The sequence below is a fragment of the Callospermophilus lateralis genome, chromosome 1 (genome assembly GCF_048772815.1).
Source record: "Callospermophilus lateralis isolate mCalLat2 chromosome 1, mCalLat2.hap1, whole genome shotgun sequence".
Lineage (NCBI taxonomy): Eukaryota > Metazoa > Chordata > Mammalia > Rodentia > Sciuridae > Callospermophilus > Callospermophilus lateralis.
Window position 1 is genome coordinate 171,867,127 of NC_135305.1, and position 12,209 is coordinate 171,879,335.

Genomic DNA, 12,209 nt, shown 5'->3' on the forward strand with positions numbered 1-12,209 from the left:
CTAAGTGTTGGAATGAACTTCCCGCAGAGGGTATTCAGCAAATACCTGTGGAGTAGCCTGAAGCACCCTACCTTGGGTGTCCCAGCCGCTGTCTGCTGTCTGTCTGTAGTTTGCAACTCCAGTATTAAATCCCTACCTTCTGGCTCCCTATCCTCTACTTCCTACTTATGTTTCTGCACCACACAGTAATGTTCCATATACTTGCTCTTTTGTTTATGAGCACACCCACCACTAGAATCCAAACTCCTGAAGAACTGATATTTTTGTCTCTTGGGGTGCTGTTTCCTCAGCAACTAGAACTGCTGTAGGTGCTCAGTATTTTTGAGTGAATGGGTGAAATAGTTCTCACTAAAGCTGTTTCGTGGCTCAGGAGGAAAAGGGAAGGTACAGGCGATTGAGACTGGTCACATTATGAGCATGTAAAAATATGGCAAATGAATCCCACTGTGCAGTTCTAATGCACCAATAAAAAAACACAATTTTCCAGAGCTCTGTCTTCAGTTGGTAGGACTGTTCCACACCCTTAACACTTATTAAAGATGACAAATAGATTCTGGGTTCCAGGAGTGAATCAGGGCTTTTGCATGGTTACAGACATTTTATATTTTATGTGAGTAGGTAAATGAAAACTTTTCTTTAAGTCGGTAATAAGTTACATGAAACAGAATACTGAGAGACTGCGCATTAAAGCATTTGTACATTGCTTCAGACAGACTTTGCTTTCGTCCCTGCTTTGCATATGTTTTCATAGCAGCATGGTTGGGACAAACTGGGGTCTTTCACCTTTGAGCCCAGCTTTTTCAGAGGTCATTGTCTGTCTTAGCAGGAAAAGTTTGGAAAATTTCTTGTGACATTTAGGAAAACAGTAACCAGAAGTAATAACAGAGACTTAAAGGTTATCAAGATAGACTACTATAATTTATATTTTCTAGCATTCCATAGAAATGCTCCTCTAAAGGATTTACTTTTGTGACATAGCAGTATGCTATGAAGCAGTGTGCACAGAAATGTGTACATGAGAGTATGTCTGGGAAGAGCATTGAGAACAGTGTTTTTTCATAGTTTTCACTAGTTTTGAAGGTTTTATTTCTGGTGGTAGGGTATTTAAAAATGGAGTCTTGACAGTAAGAAGTGGGAGAAATATTTGGAGAAGGTAAACTCCTGAGTATAGAAATGCAGACAGACAAGAAAGGCTTCAGGATGGAAAAAGAAGTGACAAACTTAGCCAGATTCAGCGATTATTTTATTTCTTTCTATTTCAAAGACTTCAAGCTATAGTAAATTCTGTTATAGTTTATATAGAAACCATTTTTTGTTTTTTTTATTTTTTTTGCAGTACTCAGTATGGAACCTAGGGATGCTCTACCCATTGAGCTACATTCTCAGCCCTTGGTTTACTTTGAGAGAGGGTCTTGTTAAGTTGCCTGGGCTGTCCTTAAACTTGTTATCCTCCTGCCTCAGCCTCCTGAGTAACTGGTATTATAGCTGTGTGCCACCACACCAAGCTATAGAAAGCCATCTTTTGTGTTTTTCTGGGTAGGTAAGTACAAAGAACATCAAGAACTTATAGCTGAAATGAAGCTGATTTTTTTTTTTTTAAAACACTTTCAGGAATTTGATAAAGCAATCCAATTGCCTATGTATCTGCTTTTCTTTATTTTGATAACATCATTAGAATTTCAGCTTGTTTCATATTTGTACTCTGATCATTTGACTGTGGGAAAATATTCTACACTCAATATATCTGAAATGTAAATTGGTGGATTTTAATCAGAAATAATTTATAACCAGATACCTCTTTAGAAGTTTTTGTTAGTGAACCAAATATCAGTCTAGGTCCAGTTGTTACCTAAGAGGGGAACTTTTTTTTTTTTTTTTTTTTTTTTTGCTGGTCATGACTCAGTTCACTTTATTAATAAGAATAACTCGGTTCCCCAGGACATGCCCCATTTTTTTTTTTCTGGAGGATTTCAGAGTCCATGTGCTGTTTCTTTTTTTTTTTTTTTTTAATTTTTACATAGATGGAATATAATTTCTCGTTTTCTGAGTATACATGTTGTAGAATCACATTGGTCATACAGTTACATACATACAGTAATAATGTCGGTTTTATTCTATTTTTCTTATCCCCACAACCCCTGCCTTCCCCTCCGTTCACTTCCCTCTACCTAATCTAAGGTAACATTATTTATTTATTTTTTGCATTACAATTCTTAATACACATAAATACCATGCTTCTGTATTTCTGTTTGTATATTAAGTATGTTGACATCCAATTCAAGTTTTCATACATGTACTTTGTATGATGACCATCGCATTCCACCGTCCTTGTTACTTCCCTACCCCCTCCCTTTCCCTCCCACCCCTTTTCCCTATCTTGAATTTATCTGTTCCTCCCATGCTTTCCCTCCCTATCCCACTATGAGTCAACCTCCCTATATCAGAGAAAACATTTGGCATTTGTTTTTTGGGGATTGGCTGACTTCACTTAGCATTCTCTTCTCCAGCGCCATCCATTTTTACCTGCAAATGCCATGGTTTATCTAAGAGGGGAACTTCTAACTCAGGGTCAGTAGAAATGAAACCAGCCAAGTTTGGGGAATACACAAAGGCAAGGTTTTAACTGGGGTCCCACCTGTAGGGAGACAGCATTGAGTGGAACACCAGGCTGTTTCCTCAAAAGATGTAAACTTGTGTTGTTTTTCTTGAGTTGGCTAAAATTCAGTAATTTTCCACTGACTGGGGCACTTCCAAAAGATGGTGGTCTTGTGAGAGCCTTGAACATTGAACAATCATGGTCAGTTTATCCCAGGAACTGCTGAGCTACTCTTGCAACTGGTGCCATTATCCTGTGCAAACATCCTGGCTTTATAGCTTAATCTGGGACTTAAAATAGGACTGATGAACTTTGGTTACCTGGGCTGCTGTATCTGCTGAAAAAGCCCAAGAGCTGGGTAGTAGAAAACGCAAATCAATTTTAATATGTCTATATTGAAGGCAGTCAAAATATCTATGTGCTGACCTGAGTTGACTCTGACCCAGAGGTTAAAGTTGCAAAGGAGAGAGATATAATGTGAAGACAGAGATGTCAAGCCTTTTTATCACATTGCATAGCTGATCAGACATCTGCAGATCCAAGTGAAGAATCTTTTTTTCTGTAAAAGCAGGCTTCGGATCCCTGAAAAGTAACCTAGGAAACTTCTGTCACCATAACCTACATGTCAGAGATGTTATCTACAACAAAACTAATAGGAAACCAATAATGTATTGCCCAGTTTTGTTAACTTTAAAAGTCACTAATTTTGTAGGTAACTAAGAACAAGTGAAGCTAGAGGTATGCTTAGATTTTCCTCCTGGTAACAATTTCATCTTGTGCAAACATTCTGTTTCTGTTTTTCTTTTTTTAAAAATCAGGTTCTCATGACAGGCTTGCTGAAAAGCACAAAGGTAGAGAAGCCACATGCCATGCACAAGGGATAATAGTTCATTGTGCTCAGGGGTTTATTTCATCATTCCAGCCTTTTGTCCCTCCATGGTGGTCCATGGTGGTCCCTGACTATCTCACAGTCAGATAAAACACTGCAGTAGAGAAATCATTATCACAGATGGTGCATACATTATAGACATTTTTGGCTAACAAGGTCTTGCTGATAAAACTATGCTTAACCTTACAGATTTCCAATGAGAATTTGCATGTGCCTTTTCCTTCCTTAGGAAACTAAATGAAAACCTCACCACTTTTAAAATTGAATTTAGAAAAAATTAGAAAATTTTCACATTGAGAGCACACATAATTGTTGGGAATCATTTTTGTATACATGGTAAATATATATACTTCTCATATTTCAGTAATTTAAAGCTCACACAAATATATCAAAATATACTCTATTGTTATGTACATCTAAAAAGAAAAATAAAAAAAGCTCCCACAGTCCTTTTGCCTTATACTGTTGCCTTTCTAGCTGTGTATAATTTATAGAAGTTCTGTTATTGTTTTGCAATCCTGTCTCTTTGATTTCTCACTCTTAATATATTCACTAGTCTATGCCTGTTTAGGTTTTTTTTTTTTTTTTTTTTTTTTTTTGGACTGGGTATTGAGCCCAGGAACACTTTGCCACTAAGCTACATCCTCAATCGTTTTTATTTTTTATTTTAAGACAGGGTCTCATTAAGTTGGTTAGGGTTTCACTAATTTGCCCCTGGCCATAAACTTGTGTTCCTCCTATCTCAGCCTCCCCAGTTGCTGGGGTTACAGGCATGTGCCACTGTGCCCAGCCAGTCTTGAAGTAGGCATTTTCTCATTGTGTCCTTCTTGCTTGGTTCTTTATTCTCTCCATTTTTTCCCTTTTGCTTTTATAATCTTGTAACTTTATTATTTATGATTGATTAAGCAACTAAGAAAGTTTTAAAAGCATACTTGAACTATGTTTGAATGGTAAGCATTGCTGCCATTCCTATCTTTTCCCCCATCTTTTCGCAATGCTTATTTCGAAATGTATTGTTTGTTGAAACAATCATCTTGTACTAGCCAGCTTCATTTTTGTTTGCTATATGTATCCCCTTGAAAACTTTCATATGACTTCCTTTGAAAGAATGCAAGTTGCAGTTTTAGTGCTTTGCAACATCTTTGTTTCAGGATCTAATGATGTGAAAAATATAGTCAGAAAATGTTGTGGTTTAATGCCTTTGGGATAGTTAGTTAAATGAAGGACATAAGTATTTTTTTTTTTTTTAATGTGAAAACTCTCTCTCTCTTTTAACACTTCTTCTGAATACATTGCTTCTTGGGCACTGAGTCTTATTTTCGAATCTTTTTTTTTTCTTGTAAAAGTATCTCTTGATTTCCCATAATTTCTTAAATTGAAAACTGAGTGATTGTTTATTCTTGTAAAATCTTCCAGTTTGGTTATGAATGCTAATTTTAATGTCAGGGTATTTAAAAGTTCACTTGGTTTAATATATACTTGGGATTTGGATAGTTATCAAATTTTTCAGGGGTAAAAACATGAAAAAACTCCTTTTTTTGGGGGAGGGTCTGCCTTTTCTGGACTCTGAAAAAAATACAAATTGGAGATCATAGAAACAGACCATGAATTTATTTTTAATGTATTTTCTTAAGTCCAAATGTGTATTAGATTGCTTATATTGTCTTATTTACATAATCAACAGTAGTGTTTTAGTTACATTAAATACAAGTCTTACTTTTTCACTCAACTTAAAATGTTTACAGTAGGTACAATTGTTAATTTGAAAAGCTGAATAATGGTTTTAATTTTATAATTTTGTTGTCCGAAAAAAATATTTGACATGAAATAGAGGTTAAATGTGTTGGCTTATATGCCTAAAATTTTGCAGAAGAATAGTTAGAGGGGAAAAGAAATGGATTCATTTTAACTCTAGATGGCAGTTAAACACAACTAACAAAGACCAACTTTTTTTGAAACACAGAAACACAAAAATAGTAAAACACACATAAACGTGCATTTTGTCTTACCACCCAGTTAATTATACTCTCAATGTGATGTCTTGCATTGATATACTAAATAAACATGTATAAAATGTAATTATACACAAGTGAAATACATGGTGGAGGCCTGTAACTGCAATTTTTTTTGAGCTTGTAATAGTGTATACACCTGTGCATTGCTTGTATTTTCTTTTGTAATTCTTTTCCCACACTCAGATTATTACACATTTAATTCTTAAAATGTTCAGATAGAAACAAAGCCATTTTCATGAAAAAAATGTGTACTATTAAAGACTCAGAAATCTAGCATAGATATCCATGCGTGTCTATTTGAGATTGCATTTTCTTTTCCTTTGCGTTTAAAATACATTTTTACATGTAAGTATTTAATTCACAGTGTTGGTCTGTTGCTTCAGGGTACTAAAATTATGTTTCTAGCATATGTATAAGGGAAATGAAAATTGCTGGATCGTGGTTCTCATAGTCTCAGCTCTTTGAGTGTCTTTTCAATACACTTGTAGAATGGAATTGTCTCTTGTTTATGATTACCATATGCCATAGGATGTCTAGCACATAGTACAAAAAGGACTTAGGAGAGGCCTAAGAGAGAAGTCTCATCTGACTTGTCAGATGGCTTAGAAAAGGAAAAGTTTATCTCTAAACATTTTTATTCTAGACTTTATGGGAAATAACTGACTCTCGTTGAAAGGATTTATTTGATTCTCATTTCTTCTAGTTATAAATTTATGTTTTGAGTCTGTCTAAATGGTGAATTATTGTACAGACCTCAACTAATGCCCATGTTGGGGGACCTCACTGTCCCCACTCTTGTAGACCTTGTGAAGTTGTTGCTTTCAAGAAACAAAGGTATGGAAGTACAGATGAGCCTCTAGAATCTAGAATCTCATTGAACACTTCAGATCTTGGAATCAGTGATTACCTTTAGGTTGTTTGTAGAATACATGTTGAGTAGAATCTCCAAGAACTGTGATCACATTGGAGAGCTCCTGTGACAGACTGAAGCCATTTCTCTGGGCTCCATACTCTTTGTAGCAGTTCTTGGTTCCTAATAGGTTCTTGATAAATACCCATTTAAAGTTGACGTAATGATAACACTGTTTTCTTTTTTAAAAGCACACCTAAAAAGTCTTATGTTACCCAAATACTGAAGTGAAAGAATTTATCCATTTCTTTTAGAGAAGATTGTACTAGAACTTTTAATTTTTTTTTATTTTAATTAGTTATACATGACAGTAGATTGCATTTGGGCACTTTAATATATTATACATAGAGGGAATATAATTTCTTATTTTTCTGATTGTACATGTTGTAGAATCACATTGGTCATGCAGTCATATATGTACATAAGGTAATAAAGTCTGTTTCATTCTGCTGTCTTTCCTATCCCCAAATCTCCTCCCCTCCCTTTATTCTCCTCTAATAAAGTAACTCTATTCTTCCCTAGTGACCCTCCATTGTGAATTAGCATCTGCATAACAATAAATAGAATTCCTGCTTACCTCCCACAGATTGTTGACTTGCAAGAATAAAAGATTCCAGAGCTGCTGATTTTTAAAGTTCAGACAAAATATGACTTTTTGTGGAAAATCATCTTAATTCCTTGTATTAGTAAATAAGCCAAAATTTACAAAGCAGAGATTTTAAAACATGCCAGTGGAGTGACAGTATGTAAACTTTAATATGTAGAATTCTCATTTTAGCTCATTTTTATATTTTAAAATTGATTTCTTAAAATCTTTTTTGCAATCCAGTCATACTTCTTTGAGGATATGATGTAGGATAGAAGAGCCTGGACACCTGAGGCATTTTTTTTTTTTTTGAGTCATTTATTGATTTATTTATTTATTTAATTTTTTAAAATACATGACAGCAGAATGTATTGCAATTCTTATTACACATATAAAGCACAAATTTTCATATCTTTGTATAAAGTATATTCATGCCAATTCACATCTTTATACATATACTTGGTTTTTTTTGCATTACAATTCTTAATACACATTTATACCACAATTTTCCTATCTCTGTTTGTATATAAAGTAGGTCGACACCCAATTCGTATCTTCATACATGTACTTTGGATAATGATGTCCATCACATTCCACCATCCTTGCTAATCCCTTGCCTCCTCCCTCTCCCTCCCTCCCCTCTTCCCTATCTAGAATTCATCTATTCTATGTTCCCCCTCCCTACCCCATTATGAGTCAGCCTCCTTATATCAGAGAAAACATTCTGCATTTTTTGGGGGGAGATTGGCTAACTTCACTAAGCATTATCTTCTCCACCTGAGGCATTTTTAGGAAGCAGGTTTATTGACTGCAGGGTTCAGAGGAGCTATCTCCCAAATCATTCTCTGTACAGAGAAGCTGGAAATTCTTTGAACTTTATGCCCAGTGGGACGGGGTTGAAGATTTACATTTTGTAGTTTTATTCTCAAAGAATTACCTTAAATTGAAGTTTTGGGAGTGTCACTGTGTGCTACTTATTTTGTGTCCAAAAGCTTAAGTACTAAAGGACTGTGTGATCATTTCTTTATTAGTTTTGTCTATTTTTTCTTCTACAGTCTTTTGTATAAGATTATAGTAAACTTACAAAAATGTGAATTGGAACTGGTGAAGTCCCCTTCTTCAACTTCCATACTGGCTTTCCATGGCAGGAGTAAAACCCACATTCCTGCAGGTCCTTGCTTGATCAGAGGTCCCTCTTAACTCTAAAGTCATCTCTTGTCCAGGTTCCGCCTTGTTCGCTGTGGTCTTGCTGATGCATGCCATGCTTAGTCTCATTTCAAGCACATTTGCACTTTGTGTTCCCTTTGCCTTAGAACATCTTCCACAGAACTTTACACAGGTCACATCTTAAGAAAGGTCCTGCCCACTTCACCAAAGATAATCCCTTTTATCATAATTTCTTACCTTTATCATTTTTTTTTCCTCGAATTGGGGATGAACCCAGGGGCACTTAACCAGTGAGGCACATCCCTAGCCCTCTTTCTGCATTTTGTTTAGAGATGGGGGGTCTTGCTGAATTGCGTAGGCCTGGCTAAATTGCTGAAGCTGGCTTTGAACCCGAGATCCTCTTACCTCAGCCTCCTGAGCCTCTGGGATTATAGGCATGCTCCACTGTGCCCAGCTGTTTTATAATTTTTAATAGCACTAATTTCTACCTGATAAATGTTTGCTTATTTGTCTTTTTAACTGGTATACACATTTTAGGAGGGCTAGAGCCTTGCCCATCTTGATGATAACAGTATCCTTAATACCTAAAACAGGACCTAGTCCTATAATGCTTAAACAATTGCAAAATTAATAAAGTCTTGATAGCTGTTTTGATGTTGTATAGCAGAAGAGAGATTTCAAGATTGGGAAGGGCTTCGGATGGGGGACACTACAGATTATGGTCCAGGTGCCTCAGTGTGGTATAATAGACCTTTTGCCCCAAAAGCCCCCCAAAGCTTTTTCTCAGTATTAGACATTTGACTTCCTATATTGTATGACAGAATTAAAAATGGTGTCAGACATGCTTTATGGAACTAAATAAGTGACCTTTAAGTTTTGCATGTGGACTACAAAGGCGCAGAGATTTAAAATTACTGATGTGGTATTTGCTTTGCTTTATATTATCCTTAATATGGGTAAACTTTTGATAAAGAAGCATTTCACAGTAGAGACAGCACAGAAAAATGTGTTATATGGTTAAAATAATTCAGCCTTGTTTATTTTTTTTCTTGAATATTTTTGTTATAATTTTGTTTTGCATGTGAACTTTTTTTCTATAAAAGATAACAGAGGTGGGTGAGAATGGAACATTCATTTATTTCATACACCCAAAATATATTTACCAAAGCTGTATAATTTTCTAGTTCAAATGAATTTCTGACAACTAACATACATTCAGATTTCTTTTAGGATCACTTCCCGCCCCCCCCCCCCCCCATGATAGCTTTATTATCTGTTGAGTGCTTATGTGATTTTATGGAAAAGTCTGTGGGGAAAAAATGTTGTTTATGTAAATTTGCTTCTCTTTCAACTTTTTAAATATATAAATATAGTTAATCTATAAAAATTTCTACCTTGATTGGTTAAGGGTAGACCACACTTAATCAAAGCATGTATAAGAAAAGATATACTGAAGTAGTAAACTCATCTTCCTATCCCAGACATAATAGAAATTGTATCCCAGTTTGTGCTGTGATTAGAACTAAGAGGTGTGACCTTCACAACTGAAATGTGAGGGCATACTTTACTGGTATTTGGTAGAAAGGCAGTGTGTTGAAATAACTTTTATTGCCAAATTAGAACTCCTGGGTTCTGCTCTGGGTTTGCTACTTTAGAACTCAGTTTCACTGAAGGAAAATATTGCTTCCTTTTTCTTCAGGATACTTATGAGGGCCAAATGAGAAAATGAATATGAAAGTGTTTTCAGAATTGAAAGGCACTGTAAAATGTAAGGTTTTCATGTTAAAGTGGCATTAATGGAAAAATAGATCTATTTTATTAGACTATATCACATATTTTAGTACTAAGTTAGTGTAAAACCTTATAGATTATTTAATTTGTAACATGGATCTCTCCATGGACTCAGTTTCCCTTGATTATAAGGCTCTGGGGGTTTGTTTCTGATTTACTATATGAATTTCTAGTTTGTATTTTCCCCTCCCCTCCCTGCTTCCCTCCCTCACTGCCTCCCTCCCTCACTTCCTTCCTCCCTCTTTCTCTCTCCATGATCCTTTTCTTTTCTCCTTTGGTATTTGAGACCAAATCCAGGACTTTATTTGTGCCAGGCAAGTGCTCTTACCACTGAGCTGTACCTGCAAACCATGAGCTTTACTTTTTTGATTGAGTTTTGTGAACTGATTTTCCCATGTCTTTTACTCAGAATTCATCTTTTGTTCTGGAAAGTTAAAAACGAATTCTTAAAAGTCACTGATAAGTAAATCTCAACTTAATTTCAAAACTCTTTTAAACTCTGAGTTTCCCCAGAATGTAGAATTAACAAAATCTATTTCTGTATTTCTTTAAAGCACAAAATAATAATACTGTTTAATCCCCAGATGTATGAAACAGATTCCACCGTTTTTTACTTAATATTTTTTTTAATTAAGAAAAAATTCCTTTGTTTTAATACTCTTCAAGAAAAAGTATAATACTATTCTTTCATTCTGTTTTGGTTTTCTTTGACTATGACAGATATACATAGTAGAGATTTAATAATGAAAGAATCTGTGTTAGATGGGATGATGGGATGAACTGAATTTTTAAACTTATTAAAATATCTGTATTTAGTTCCCCATTTGACTTCCATTAGGTCAGAAGGTGTCCTTTGCTTCTCTTTACGTTGTGTATGTATGTGTGTGTGTATATATAGGTATGAGTGTGTGTGTGTGTGTATGTGTGTGTGTGTGTGTATATATATATATATATATATATATATATATATATATATATATATAATATATTTATTCCCTCCCCCCATGGTACTGAGGATTAAACCGGGGGCCTGTGCATGTGAGGCAAGCAATCTATCAACTGAGGTCTATCCCCAGCCCTGCAGATATTCCCAATGAGTGTTCCACTCACAAAAAACCCCAACAACTTTCCCTAAGTCATACATTTATAAAGTAATGACTTTGTTACATAATACAAATACGTGACATCCATGTTTATTATTTTTTAACCAAAACCCTTTATGTCTTATCCTTTCCTTTATTCAGCAAAATATCTTTAAATCTGTTTTGAATATATCAAGATATTTAAAAGAGCTGTACTATTTGTATTTGAATTTTGCAATCATTCTGTTGGACACATTTTTAAGTAGAGTGAGTCGTACCTAAAGCTGCAGAATAAAATTGTTACCTGTCTTTGGGAAGAAGAAATATGCTTTTGAGGAAGAAAATTGAGAAAACCGTACTGACTCAGACAAATAGTCCATTTTATAGACTTTATTTAAGAGTCACCGTGGTGATGTACCTACATCACACTAACCACACATTGGTTCAGTGGTGGGACAGTCTTCAGTGACTGTCACTTTCAGATTAAGTCTAAACTCTTTAGGTTGATAGTCAAGTTCTTCCATGGTATACACTTCACTTATTTTTCTAAGTTCATCTCAATTTTTTTTCAAACAAAAATTTTGTTTTTGCAAGGCTTTTTCTAACTTTCACACCGACAGTGTGTCCTTTATTATTATTTTGTTACCAAAGATTTAACTATCTTTTAATGCCCAGCTGAAGTATCATGGCCTTCTTGGAGCTTTTTGTCTGAATGCCTGTAGCATTTATTTCTATTAATATCTGTCGACTTGGGACCCATGATAAAACACCATGTATTGTTATTGAGTTTTCAGTTCTGTATCTATTTCATGTGTGTGCATGTGTGTTTATGCATAGATACCATGTGTTTTCATCGTTTCTAACTCTTACAGGACTTAGAATATATATAGAGATAGGCATATAAAACATGTTCAATAAATGTTAAAGGGATCGTGATAGTTAACCTTTCTGGTGTTGTATTTCTTAGTTGGAAGACTGGTTTAACATTTAAGGATGGGCTGACCTCAGTTTATTCATAGAAGCTAGGGTTTGGATTCTTTTAGCCCAATAACATTCTTGAACAATGCTTCCATTTTGGAAACACTTTGACACAGTGTTTAAAACATCATTTAGGAAAATGAACGCTATTTAGTCATCATACATTCTCTTTATAGAGTTGTCAGTTACTGAAAG